Source organism: Pleurodeles waltl, chromosome 4_2 (genome assembly GCF_031143425.1).
Source record: "Pleurodeles waltl isolate 20211129_DDA chromosome 4_2, aPleWal1.hap1.20221129, whole genome shotgun sequence".
Taxonomy (NCBI): Eukaryota; Metazoa; Chordata; class Amphibia; order Caudata; family Salamandridae; genus Pleurodeles; species Pleurodeles waltl.
The window spans coordinates 292,912,627-292,927,531 of NC_090443.1; the positions used below are offsets into that span (position 1 = coordinate 292,912,627).

Sequence of the window (14,905 nt, forward strand, 5' to 3'; positions counted from 1 at the left end):
ATACCCTTAATGTATGATGGAGAGATATCACCAATCAGAGGTGATCTCTGAATAGGAAGAAACCCCTGGAGTCTACATCTGAGAGGCTTTGTGTGGTTGGGTGGGGAGGGGTTTAGTAAGAGAGAGATCATTGTTTAGTAGTAGAGGCCTCCTTGAAGTGAGTGTCTCTGCTTCTGCCTTTAGAGTTGTTACCCTTAAAGGAGCCCTGCCTGTAAACTCTGCCTCCTTGCTGGTGGTAGGCCTGCTGCTGGCGCTGCCAGGACTGGGATTGACTGGTGAGGTGCGCATGTAGTGTCTCTACCCTGCTGCCAGAATTCTGGCTTAAAGCAGGAGCTGCGCAGCCATGAGTGGCACCATACAAAATGGTGGTAATAACCTTTCTAGCTGAACTATCGGCTACATCCAGGGTGAGACAGAGATGAGTTTCTCCTCTGCCTTCATCTGTTCACCTCTTTTCCAATGTACTGGGGAAGGTGCTTGAGCAGGCCATCCATCTCATCCAACTGTGCTCTGCTTAATAAGAAAGAAGGCCCACGGAATTGACAATGCGCCAGTGGGTTGTGGAAACTACCACTACTCTCTCGCCTGCAGTGTCAACCGTCTTGCTGTCCTTATCTGGACGGGTTAGGGGAGGGACAGAGCCATCTGTCACTGGTTTGGCTTCTCGCTTGTGGGCAGTGGCAACCACGAGTCCGGGGGCATGCCCTCTAATGTGCAATAGGGTCAGGAAAAAAGGTATATATTTCTTCTTCTCTATCCTCCAAAGGTGCCCATTGGGAGTGGTGTGCAAGTCTACCTTGTGGTAGGCTGCAGCATGCTGAATTACACCCACAGTAGGCAGTAGTGCTGTCCGAGGGAGAAGTCCTGACTGGGACATGCTAACATTTTGGGTTTTCAGGGTGCTCTACATTGTAGTCTTCCCAGCATTCAACAGTGGGATGTGGATAAAGAGGGTAGAAAGGGGCGCCGAAGACCTGTATTGGGGGGTGGGGGAACAGGTATACTGACTAGTACCACCTCTGTTTGAAAGCACTGTGACACCTAAGGACACCTTGGAGGAGGGTTGTTGTTGGTGGTGGTCTGTATGAGGTGGAGTGCTAGTGGCCTTCTCAATTAGTGCATTCTTAGGCACAGGAGCCAAAGGTTCTGAAGCAGGATCTGGCCCAGGAGTATCCCCAAAGGTGAGTTGGCATTTCTAGGGCACCTCCGCAAAGGGAGTCAATAGGAATCTACCCCACCTGGAGATGGATGAAAATATTCTTTTGCCGTTCATTGAGCTTGTGCTGGATTTTTTTTTTAGCATGGGCCTGCCGGAGTCTGCAGAGTTGGCTTTTGAGGCCAGTTTCGGACTCACCAGTGGTGACTGTTGTTGAGGCGTTGATGGGGCCTATGACTTCAAAGTGGTTTGGAGCACTTCAGCACAGAGGTGCATCTTTGGGATGGAAGGTAGATGGTGGGCAGAGGGGGTCGAGCGGTCCCTTCTTGGCTCCGACACTTTGTCTCCATTCTCCATGTGGACCGAGGCCCAAAGGCAGCAGTGGCACACCTTGAAGTGGCTTGTGTTCGGGGGGAGATGCATGGCCCCCATGAGGGTGGTGCTTCACCTCAGTGTGTGGTCATTTGTGTGATTTGTGATTTTGCATGTCAACAGTACTCACGGCTCTCAGTATCATGTTGGTGCACAGACTTAAGCAGCCAGGAGGACGACAGAGCGCCTTGGCCCTCCTCCTCTCCTTCTCCCATGTATTCAGGTGCCAAGAAGTCGGGGTCTAACACAGTGACCTTGGGCTGAGCTGATGGAAGGGGATGTCTGCGGAACCTGTGTCGTCCTCTTCTTCGAAGCCAAGGGGGTCAGCTTTGCGGAAAACGTCTGGCGTTCCATTGAAGGATCATGGCATGTTGAGATGTGCACAGCATCTGTCTCTCTGCTGTCGAAGGGTCTTTTTGAACCTGAAGGCGAGGCAGGAAGGGCAAAGGGAGTTGATGTGCACAGGGAGGGACCGAAATTGCAAACTGTGTGGGTTAGTCATGTGGCACTTAGGATATTCCTTGAAAAGTATTCGTTCCATCACCCCCTACACATTCATTCTCTGGAGTTATTACGAAAGGGAAGGAGCCCTGAGGGGCTTGGGCACCCAGGGTGTCAAGGACCAGGGCTACTGCGACAGTCTCCAAAGTGTTTTTTTTTTCTGATGAAGGGATTGGAGAAGACTGGGCTTTGGGAACGTCAAAGGCACCAAGTCCAGAAGTCCATCAAAACACACCCAAAAAAAATGGTGGAGAAAAACAGTCTCAAAATGGAGCTGGCGCCCATGTGCATGACCAACTAAGGGTGGAGTCACCATACTTTGAGACTCAAAATACTTGTTAAAAAAAAAAAAACAATTGCTATCGTCCATGCCTAACACTAGAGAGCAAGAGTATTCGGAACGAACATGTGTATCTACTGCCACACATGCTACAAAAAAAATGTCCTAGTGAACCCACCATAACCAACAGAGGCCTCCAGTATGCTTTCGAGCAGGCTTACAGCAATAAAATTACATACTACACAAAAGTACAGTTAGCAAAGTAAAATATTATCCCTCCTAAGAAAGCCTAATGTGAAAATCTTCTATATTTGCGGTTTGTCACAGGGGGTAATTAGCACCAAAAACCTAGTCTACTAAATTATTCTGTGAGATTCCATGTAACAAAAAAATCTATCCGTATGGTTTCATTCAGAGTAATAACAACCAACTGTTAAATAACTACTGACTTTGACATACTCTTTTCACAAAAATACACCTACGGCCTTCATCCTAACCTTTCATTTAAAAAATAAAAATAAAAATTGGCCTTTAGCCTTTATCATTGGTGATGGAAATGGCCCATTTTGCAGGGTTATCCCCACACTTTTTGTCTGTGACCTCCTGTTTTTGACTGATTGCTGCATTTTGTTTTTGCTGACTTTAGGACTTTGGGCACTTTACCATTGCTGACCAATGCTAAAGTGCAAGTGCACTCTGTCTAACTTGTATTGGCAATTGGTTTACCCATGATCGGCATATCTGATTTACTAGTAATTCCCTAGTAAAGTGCACTATGTGTGCCCAGGGCCTGTAAACCAAATGCTACTACTGGGCCTGCAGTGCTGATTGTGCCACCCACATAAGTAGCCCTGTAAACATGCAGTGTCTTTGTGGGCAGTTTTAAACTGCCATTTCGACCTGGCAAGTGCAACCATTTGCAGGCCCACTACACATAAGTCACCCATAAGGTAGGCCCAAAGCAGCCCCATGAGCAGGGTGCAGTGTACTTAAAAAGTAGGACATATACTGGTGTGTTTTACGTGTCCTGATAGTGATATACCGCTAAATTCGGTTTTTCCTATTGCAAGGACTATCTCTCCCATAGGGTAAAATAGGGATTGCTTTGAAAAATCTTTTAACTATAATTTCCCATTGGGAGCAGGTAGAGATAAGAAGTTTGGGGTCTCCAATCTCACAATTTAAAAAAATCTCTTCTGGTGAAGTTGGCTTTTGAATTGTAAGTTTAAAAATGCCACTTTTAGAAAGTGGGCATTTTCTTGCTTAACCATGTCTGGGTCAGGATGACAGTTGGGAACGTCTGTGAAATCAGTCTAGACAATCACACAAAGGGAGCGGAGGTGTGCCTTGCATTTCCTGATGGGTCCTCCTGAGTTAGAGTTGTGGGAGGAGCTGACACTTTCACCTGAAAAGGGCTGTGCCTGCCCTTACACAAAGCAGTCTCCAAACCCCTGGAGTGTGTCTGGGGCCAGGGCAGGAAACCCAGGGTCCTGTGCACTACAAAGACTTTTCTTTGAAGTTTGCGTACTTCAAAGGCAGAAATTGGTATAAGTACAGGACCTCTGACCCCACAAAGTTAAAATCCTTCTGGACGGAGGACATTCTGCCAGGAAGAAGAGCTGGATGCTGTAGGTGGGACCACCACCCTGCCTGTTGCTTTGCTGTGCTGGCCTGCTGCATCTGTCCTGGGAGTAAAAAGACTGGACTTTGCGTTCTACATCCTGCTTCCAAAGGTTCTCCAAGGGCTTGGACTGAGCGTGCCTCCTGTTAAGAAGTATCAGGAACATCAAAGACTTCACCTGCCAGCGCCTGGGCTCACCTGCTGAGTCTTAACTTGCCAAGTGGTGCCAAATCCAGTTCCTTGGCCCTTGGAAGTGAGTTCTGGTGTACCAAGGAAGAAACAAGTTAATCAACCTCCAGAACCAATGCTGCTCTCTGACCCTGCGCCGCTGCCTGCACAGGAGCTGTAGTCTCCACTCAGTGCAATGACCACAACCCACACCACAGTTCTGACACTGTTGCAGCGCCTCCGAAATCCCGACAGTGCAAGTCCAGAGCGCTATGTCACTGACGTCCATCGCCCCCGACTAGGACTCTACCGCAGCAGCTGTGGGCCCCTGGTGTGACTGCAACATGCGAAGTCGACACCCTGTGTCTTGACCTGCTGGATTCATGGACATCGTCTTGTCATAAGGGACCGCTGCCTGGCCGCCAATGCCACATCACCTACTCTGTAACCGTAAGGAACTCACACCTCATCTCCCCTGCTTAGCAGTAAGGGACAGATGCCTCACCTCCCCAGTGGCAGTAAGAAACACTCTCCACCGGCTTTAGCGAGGCCTCATCTCCCCGACTTTATGCAATGTCTTTGGTTCCTCATCGTTTTCCAAGGTACTGTAACTGGGGTCTGTGCGACTCCATGACTGGCCTGCACTCCCCTCAAGAGTGGCGTCGAACTGTTGAAGACAACTCCCTCAAAACCTTGCAATAGCCCCAGTTGGAGCTATTGTGTTTCTAAGTGCTTTACTAAGAGTTAATCTTTGAAAATTTGTAACTTTACTTTTGTATGTTGGATTTTTGTTGTTTTGGTCTTGTTTGATTTAGATAAATATTGGCTATTTTTCCAAACTGGTGTGGAGTATTTATATGGTGTTTTCACTGTGTTAGTGTGTGTGCGTGTATATATATATATATATATATATATATATATATATCTGACTGCTTGTGCCAACCTACCAAGGGGGTGAGCAGGTGTGTGACTCCCTTACCCTGACTAGAGTGAGGGTCTAAACTTGGACAGGGTGCAAAAACCACTGACAACTAAAGACCCCATTTATAACAATTGGCTGGTCACCACACCCAACTCAAGCCTACTTTACTGACTGTAAACTTTCCACAGAGCAACTATAAAACTGCAAATGCATACAGAATAACAGGGGACAAAGCACTATTTCTCCTAGACCGCCTAACAACAAATATTGTAGTGCATATGTTCTATTGCCACAGTTTTTCGTTCAATCACCAGCACAAAAACTCTTCCCTGCTACAGTAATCTGTGAAATTCCATGTAGCAAAATACATGTCTACACGCTTTAGCACAGTGTAATCAGAATTTGTGATTAAACAGAACACTCAGGCAAATGCAGCCTAATCTGCCAAATTTTGCAGCCGTAAAACAAGAAAATTGCAGCCAAAAACAGCAAATTTAGCTGTGTTTTTGCAACAGGCTCAAAATGTCCCTGACACAAAAATATTGTGGCCCAGGCAGCAAACCAGCACTGTGCACCAAGCATGAGCTGAGGAACTAGAGGTCTAATGTCCGAGAGTGCGCACAATACAGTTTAAAATTAGCACTCTCTCCGGCACCATCCAGAAGTGCCACTTCTCGGCGTGAACTACATGCGGCTGCAGCAGTCTTTCTCCTTTTGTGGAGGCCCGACACATCTTGGCCTTGGTAAGCCTTGATGTGCAATTGCTGTCAAACACTGACATCTCATGAATACTTGTTTTTCTTTGATTGACTGGGCTAAACAAATCCATAACTAGGTGTACATATTTGAAATATTGCAACATCCACCAGGAGTGTCAACTAGTCAATTAACTGCCTGCCAAGGTCACTGGACATCTGTACTGTAAACTACTGACACTGCCCACAGAAGGCTCCTTGTACCCTTCGGATGGGAAGGCTGAATTCATAATCCAGGGCCCATTTCTCAGATAATCCCACATACGAGTCTTGCTGCAAGCCAGCCCAAGGCTTGCTGCCCCTTTCATCTACACCTCCACCACATTCTCCTCACACCCCATACACCTGCACTGTATGGCACTGTTAACCACAAAAACCAAGCCTAGTCAGGTGTCTTATGTAATTGTTGGTACTGTATTGCAAAAATCGCTTCAATGACACTTTGCTGACATTATGTGAAAAAGACATTACCTAGAATGGATTATGAAAAGGGGCAGGAGAGCTAAATTACACCTGCTGCAGGCCTGTTGGAAGACAACTTACATGGCGGGAGAACCAAGCCTGTCACATCCTACTCAGCACAAGTTTATGACTTTTCTACCTAGGTCCTGTAGCAAGGACATTCTCTTTCCCTCCAGCACCAATTACCTAATTTAACGCTATACATTACCACCCTCCCCTTCTCCACACCCCCGCCAATGAGGGGGACACATGTTCTTGAGTATGTTAGCTTCAGCTGGTTTTAAGTTCATTAGTAAGAATCTTAAGATGTTTACATTGCTATTAAGGGCCTCTTTCTGACTGTACTTCATTTAATTCTAAAGCTCTCATCAACTCCACACAAACAACATAATAAATTCATTAAAGCCCAGGGAGGCAATTCTGTTCAAAGGAAAAGCACTTCCTTTATACCCATGTGTTTTAGTTAATTCACTGTCAAAGGAGGGTCTCTCGTTCAGTAACTAAAGACTACATAGGCTTCGAAGATGTTCTGTAACAATATTTTGGAAGGTATCCCCCATTTTATAATGAAAATGTCACTTACCCAGTGTACATCTGTTCGTGGCATCAGTCGCAGTAGATTCGCATGTTTTGCAATAGCTCGCCATCTGGTGTTGGGCCGGAGTGTTACAAGTTGTTTTTCTTCGAAGAAGTCTATCGAGTCACGGGACCGAGTGACTCCTCCTTTTGTCTCCATTGCGCATGGGCGTCGACTCCATCTTCGATTGTTTTTCCCCGCAGAGGGTGAGGTAGGAGTTGAATTGTAGTAATAGTGCCCATGCAATGGAGTGACTAAGTATGCACCTATTTAAGGTTGAGATGATACATATACAAATAGTTGAAGGTAACTTCCAAACTGCTACAGGCTCCCGGGGAGGCGGGTGGGCACATGCGAATCTACTGCGACTGATGCCACGAACAGATGTACACTGGGTAAGTGACATTTTCAGTTCGATGGCATCTGTCGCTGTAGATACGCATGTTTTGCATAGACTAGTAAGCAGTTATCTCCCCAAAAGCGGTGGATCAGCCTGTAGGAGTGGAAGTAGTCTGAAATAATGTTCTTAATACGGCTTGACCTACTGTGGCTTGTTGTGCGGATAACACGTCTACACAGTAGTGCTTGGTGAATGTGTGAGGCGTAGACCATGTGGCTGCCTTACATATTTCTTGCATTGGGATGTTTCCTAGAAAGGCCATGGTAGCACCTTTCTTTCTGGTTGAGTGTGCCCTTGGTGTAATGGGCAGCTGTTGTTTAGCTTTAAGGTAGCAGATTTGGATGCATTTAACTATCCATCTGGCTATACCTTGTTTTGATATTGGGTTTCCTGCATGAGGTTTTTGAAATGCAATAAATAGTTGTTTAGTCTTTCTGATGTTCTTTGTTCTGTCAATGTAATACATCAATGCTCTTTTGACATCTAATGTATGTAGTGCCCTTTCAGCTACGGTATCTGGCTGTGGAAAGAACACTGGAAGTTCCACTGTTTGATTTAGATGGAACGGTGAAATAACCTTTGGCAAAAATTTAGGATTGGTCCTTAGGACGACCTTATTCTTGTGTAGTTGTATAAAAGGTTCCTGTATTGTAAACGCCTGAATCTCGCTTACTCTTCTTAGGGAAGTAATGGCGATGAGAAATGCCACCTTCCAGGTTAGGAACTGTATTTCGCAGGAGTGCATGGGTTCAAAAGGTGGACCCATAAGTCTAGTTAGGACAACATTTAGGTTCCATGAAGGAACAGGTGGTGTTCTTGGTGGTATAATTCTCCTAAGGCCCTCCATGAATGCTTTAATGACTGGTATCTTATATAGGGAAGTTGAATAGGTAGTCTGCAGGTATGCAGATATTGCTGCAAGGTGTATTTTAATGGAAGAGAAAGCCAGGTTAGATTTTTGTAAGTGAAGCAAGTAACCCACTACATGTTCTGGAGTTGTGTGTAATGGTTGTATTTGATTAATATGGCAGTAGCAAACAAACCTCTTCCATTTACTTGCATAGCAGTGCCTGGTGGATGGCCTTCTGGCTTGTTTTATGACTTCCATACATTCTTGGGTAAGTTCTAAGTGCCCGAATTCTAGGATTTCAGGAGCCAGATTGCTAGATTCAGCGATGCTGGATCTGGGTGTCTGATCTTTTGGTTGTGTTGTGTCAACAGATCTGGCCTGTTGGGCAATTTGATGCAGGGTACTACTGATAGGTCTAGCAGCGTTGTGTACCAGGGTTGCCTTGCCCAAGTTGGTGCTATTAATATGAGTTTGAGTTTGTTTTGACTGAGTTTGTTTACCAGGTAAGGAAGGAGAGGGAGAGGAGGAAAAGCGTAAGCAAATATCCCTGACCAGTTCATCCATAGGGCATTGCCTTGGGACTGTTTGTGTGGGTATCTGGATGCGAAGTTTTGGCATTTTGCGTTCTCCTTTGTCGCAAACAAGTCTATCTGAGGTGTTCCCCAGAGTTTGAAATAAGTGTTCAGAATTTGGGGGTGAATTTCCCATTCGTGGACCTGTTGGTGATCGAGAGAGATTGTCTGCGAGTTGATTTTGGATCCCTGGTATAAATTGTGCTATTAGGCGAATTTGGTTGTGAATTGCCCAACGCCAAATCTTTTGTGCTAGCAGGCTTAACTGCGCGGAGTGCGACCCCCCTTGCTTGTTTAGATAATACATTGTTGTCATGTTGTCTGTTTTGACGAGAATGTATTTGTGAACTATTATTGGTTGGAAAGCTTTTAGTGCTTGAAAAACTGCTAGAAGTTCTAGGTGGTTTATATGCAGTTTTGTTTGATGTACGTTCCATTGTCCTTGTATGCTGTGTTGATCGAGGTGTGCTCCCCACCCTGTCATGGAAGCATCTGTTGTTATTACGTATTGTGGCACTGGGTCTTGGAAAGGCCGCCCTTTGTTTAAATTTATGTTGTTCCACCACAGAAGCGAGAGGTAAGTTTGGCGGTCTATTAACACCAGATCTAGAAGGTGACCCTGTGCTTGTGACCATTGTGATGCTAGGCACTGTTGTAAGGGCCTCATGTGCAGTCTTGCGTTTGGGACAATGGCTATGCATGAAGACATCATGCCTAGGAGTTGTAGTACCATCTTTGCTTGTATCCTTTGTGTTGGATACATGCGTTGTATGATGGTGTTGAAATTTTGAATTCTTTGTGGACTTGGAGTGGCTACTCCTTTTGATGTGTCTATTATGGCTCCTAGGTATTGTTGTACCTTGCGCGGCAGAATTTTGGATTTTGTGAAGTTGACGGTGAACCCTAGTTTGAAGAGGGTTTGTATGATATGATTTGTGTGATTTGAGCACTCTATTAACGAATGGGCCTTGATTAGCCAGTCGTCTAGATATGGGAACACATGTATTTGCTGCCTTCTTATGTGTGCAGCGACTACCGCTAGACATTTGGTAAAGACTCTTGGTGCGGTTGTTAATCCGAAAGGCAGTACCTTGAATTGGTAATGTATTCCCTTGAATACAAACCTTAGGTATTTCCTGTGCGATGGGTGTATTGGTATATGGAAATAAGCATCCTTGAGGTCTAAAGTTGCCATGTAGTCGTGTAGTTTTAGCAATGGCAATACTTCTTGTAGTGTGACCATGTGAAAGTGGTCTGATTTGATGAAAGTGTTCACTACTCTGAGGTCTAGGATTGGTCTCAGCGTTTTGTCCTTCTTTGGTATCAGAAAGTACAGTGAGTAAACTCCTGTGTTTATTTGTGTGTTTGGCACTAATTCAATTGCATTCTTTTGCAATAGTGCCTGCACTTCTATCTCCAGGAGATTGGAATGATGTTTTGTCAAATTTTGTGCTTTTGGTGGTATGTTTGGAGGGAATTGTAGAAATTCTATGCAATAACCATGTTGGATAATTGCTAGAACCCAAGTGTCTGTAGTGATTTCCTCCCATGCTTTGTAATGACGACTTATTCTTCCCCCCACTGGTGTTGTGTGGAGGGGGTGAGTGACATGTGAGTCACTGTTTAGTAGTAGGGGTTTTGGGGCTCTGAAATCTTCCTCTATTCCTAGGGAATTGCCCTCCTCTATATTGTCCCCGAAAACCTCCTCTATACTGTCCCTGGTAACTGGACGGTGTTGCTTGTGAGGTGCTGGCTTGTGTGCTCTGACCCCGAAACCCCCCTCTAAAGGGTGTTTTACGGAATGTGCTGTAATTCCCTCTGCTCTGCGGGGAGTAGAGTGCGCCCATGGCTTTGGCAGTGTCCGTATCTTTTTTGAGTTTCTCAATCGCTGTGTCCACTTCTGGACCGAACAGTTCTTTTTCGTTAAAAGGCATATTGAGAACTGCTTGTTGAATCTCTGGTTTAAATCCAGACGTTCGGAGCCATGCATGCCTTCTGATAGTTACAGATGTATTAATTGTCCGTGCAGCTGTATCTGCAGCGTCCATGGAGGAGCGGATCTGGTTGTTGGAAATGGTCTGTCCCTCCTCAACCACTTGTTTTGCCCTATTTTGTAAGTCCTTGGGCAGATGTTCAATGAGATGTTGCATCTCGTCCCAATGGGCTCTGTCATAGCGCGCAAGTAGTGCCTGGGAGTTCGCGATGCGCCACTGGTTTGCAGCTTGTGCTGCGACTCTCTTACCAGCTGCATCGAACTTGCGGCTTTCTTTATCTGGGGGTGGTGCATCTCCAGATGTGTGGGAGTTGGCCCTTTTCCTAGCTGCTCCTACAACGACAGAGTCTGGTGGCAGCTGTGTAGTGATGAAAACCGGGTCCGTAGGAGGCGCCTTATACTTTTTTTCCACCCTTGGTGTGATTGCCCTACTTTTGACCAGCTCCTTAAAGATTTCTTTTGCGTGCCGGAGCATACCAGGGAGCATAGGCAGGCTTTGGTATGAGTTGTGGGTGGAGGAGAGTGTGTTGAATAAAAAATCATCCTCGACCTGTTCTGAGTGGAGGCTTACGTTGTGAAATTGTGCTGCTCTAGCCACCACTTGAGAATACGCGGTGCTGTCCTCTGGTGGAGATGGCTTCGTAGGGTATGCCTCCGGACTGTTATCTGACACTGGGGCGTCGTATAGGTCCCATGCGTCTTGATCTTGGTCACCCTGGCTTATGGTGGTGTGAGCTGGGGAGTGTGATGGAGTTTGTGCTGGTGAGACGTTAATCACGGGCGGAGGAGAGGGTGGTGGGGTAACTCTTTTCACCACTTTTGGTTGTGGTGTCTGTTCAGTTTGGAACTCCAACCTTCTCTTTTTTCTAATAGGGGGAAGGGTGCTTATTTTTCCTGTCCCCTGCTGTATGAAAATACGCTTTTGCGTATGGTCCACATCAGTTGATTGTAGCTCTTCCTCAAACCTATGCTTTTGCATTTGGGAGGTTAGCGAGTGCTCTTCTGTATAAGAGCCTGAAGCTGGGTCAGTTGCAGTTTGTTTCGGGACCGAAACCCTGTGTGCGTCCTTTTTTGGCTCCGAGGTGACTTTTTTCATTTTCGGGGCCGAAACCTGTCGGCGCCGATCTTCTTCGGGGCCGCTGTCTCGGCGTCGAGCCGTGTCTACACCGGCATCTCGGTGTCGATGCTCGTCTCCAGCACTTTCTCGGTCCCGAGAAGGCTGCGTGCCGGTGTCTCGACCGGAGTCGGACGATCTCGGCACTGTTTGGGCCTTTTTCGGTGCCGACGGTCGGTCACCGAATTTATGGGTGGAGCCATGGCCTGGTGGCAGTGGCGTCCCCTGGGCCTTGTAAATCTTCCTCTGAGTGGTTTTCGACGTCTTACTCACGGTTTGTGTATCGTCGAATCCTTCGGAGTCTGAGTCTTGGATCGAGAAGGTACCTTCCTCTTCTTGTTCCTCGAACTCTCGGTGGGCTGTCGGCGCGGACGCCATCTGAAGTCTTCTGGCTCGACGGTCTCGGAGTGTTTTTCGGGACCGGAACGCACGACAGGCCTCGCAGGTGTCTTCACTGTGCTCAGGTGACAGGCACAGGTTACAGATCAAGTGTTGGTCTGTATAGGGGTATTTATTGTGGCATTTGGGGCAGAAACGGAACGGGGTCCGTTCCATCGGCGTTCTTCAGCACGCGGTCGGGCCGACCAGGCCCCGACGGGGGATCGAAAAAACTACCCCCGAAGGGCACCGGAGCTCTTCGATCCTTCGACGCGGTGTTGAATCTAACTACGCCGATCCCGAACGCAACAATACCGACGAAAATCTTCCGAAATTAGCTATCTTTCCGTTCCGAAACTCGGAGCGACAGGAACACGTCCGAACCCGATGGCGGAAAAAAAACAATCGAAGATGGAGTCGACGCCCATGCGCAATGGAGACAAAAGGAGGAGTCACTCGGTCCCGTGACTCGAAAGACTTCTTCGAAGAAAAACAACTTGTAACACTCCGGTCCAACACCAGATGGCGAGCTATTGCAAAACATGCGTATCTACAGCGACAGATGCCATCGAACATACAGTTACAGTTTTCAAAGGGCCTTAGCAAAGAATGAAAGTATAAAATCTCATTAATTTCTCTTTACTTTATTTTCACTTCCAATCCATTCTATTTTTCATTCAATTTCACTAATGTAGTACTCCTAAGCCAACACGTTGACAGTATTTTCTTAGCCACAAGGGCTCCCCTTAATAATTAACAGAATGGAATTACAATCACCCAGCGTCCAGGACGTTAGGTTCTCATGTTTATTTTGGCCACTGAAAAAGCAGATTTAAGGCCGTATAACACATCATTTGGCTACCAGTATACTGTACCACAGAATGGTTCTGTGTAAGAGGATTTTCAGCCACTAAGGCATGATTTGTCTTCATATACATAAGTTGATCAAACCTGTATATATAATTGTATTGTAATAGTATGTATATAGCGCTTACTAGCACGCTACTTCGGAACCCAACAAGAATTAGTGATGGATTAGTATCGGGAAATATGAGTACAGTTTTAGTAATTTGAGCCGCGGATATGAGAGTTAGTTAGTTAGATTGACTGGAGTAATGGATGGGTGGAGGAGGAAAGAATCCAGAAGTGTTAATTGGGAGTATATGGTAATAGGATTTAGGCTTGGAGTGAGTAAAAGGGATGGAGTAGGGAAGAGTCTGTGGAAGGGGTTAGGGAGATCACAGTAGCAGGGTGAGATAAATGAGGGCGAATTTAGTAGGGTTGTTTGGGAGGTCATGGTAGTAAAGTGAGGTTTGGTGAGTTAGATGTGGAAGCGGAGGGAAGAGCTTAGGCAGAGTTATTTAGGAGATTAAAGAAGTAGAACGGATTCATTAATTAAAAAAAAAGCCTTTATTATCAGGGTGCATTCTGTAAGGAAATACAGTGTGCTCAGTTTGCATGAGGCAGTAGTTCCAGTTTAAAGACATGCACACATTTGCACAATTTAACAATGTGATGCTATTTAGAATGCGCCCTGATCATATGCAAATATATGCAGCGGCCTGAAATGCAAGATTAACTGTTTGCTTTCAAAATAAAATGTGCAAGAGAAAAATTGCAACTCAAAATCAAAGCTAGTTAAGTTATTATGCCACATTAAATTCGATTTTTTTCTGAGTGTTTTTTTAGTAAAATATGTTTGATGCATGCTTTTAAAGGAATAATATTGTGGAATAAGTGTAAAACCATTTTAGTAACATAAAAATAAATTAGGGCCCCGATTTTTAAAGAAAGTCACAAAAGTGCAGCCACAGGTTTATGTCTTTGCAATGGTGTAGTTCTTTTAGAAATTCACAATAGTTTTAATATGTAGGCTTGGCACCTGTACGCCTAGCAAACTTATGTGAGTTCCATTCTGCATGATTAAACACATATGCTTATACATCTGCTCACATAAAAAAATCTGAAGACGATTGCAAATTCAATTTCACGTCGCTCTTTTTAAACCCCCGAAACCGTTTTACTCCTTTCTTTATCAGGAGTAAATTCAAAACATTTCCCAGTGCAGGAATCGAGTGCAGAGGGGTTGGTGAATACCCTAAACATTTAAATGAGTAGATGTGCACAGACTCGCAACGCATTCCAAACCGGGAACTATAACTTTCCGTCTACCTCTAGCCCTTGTATGTAAATTTGCAGAGAGTTGGCAAAATCAGAGTCTTGCTAGAATCCAAACCCTGATGTAAGTGCCCTGGCACAATCAGAAAGGCGGTTATCATAGCTCTACAGGACAGGTAGATTTCTGAAGCATCCCCTCCCACTGGACAAGTATACATTTTCTAAAGTTCCATACCCTTGATAATCTTTATTAAGTGCCTCAAAAAATGCAACTTAATTTGTACAATTGTATTCTTCTTACGTTGTAAATGGTACCTATATTTTCCAACCGATACTTCACTAGCCAGCGTCATTTGCAAGTGCGCCCTGGCAGAGCAGCTGTCTGCAAGACGTGCTGTTACCAATTCTTACAATGAATATCTAACTTCATGCTACTGGCTCCTTGGTGCATTACTCCGTGTATTACTCGGCATTGAGAAAGGAATGCAAGCGGGACTATTTACATCTGAACCGATCAATCATCATACTGCTCGTCACCTTTAATTCTTTATCACTTACATGCAATCATTTTTACTACTTTTTCCCTTGTACCGGTGAAGCCAATACTGTAAGCTCAATGTGATAAACAGCTTTTGTATATGCAACTAATGCAAACATCTGTGAATG

At 45.4% G+C, this 14,905-nt stretch overlaps 1 protein-coding gene across 1 annotated transcript in view; it reads right to left on the reverse strand.

Moving 5' to 3' along the window:
- The window catches only part of RRP7A (ribosomal RNA processing 7 homolog A), an 85,004-nt gene that overhangs the window by 26,066 nt on the left and 44,033 nt on the right, over window positions 1-14,905 (reverse strand). The gene's annotated exons all lie outside the window — the stretch shown is intronic.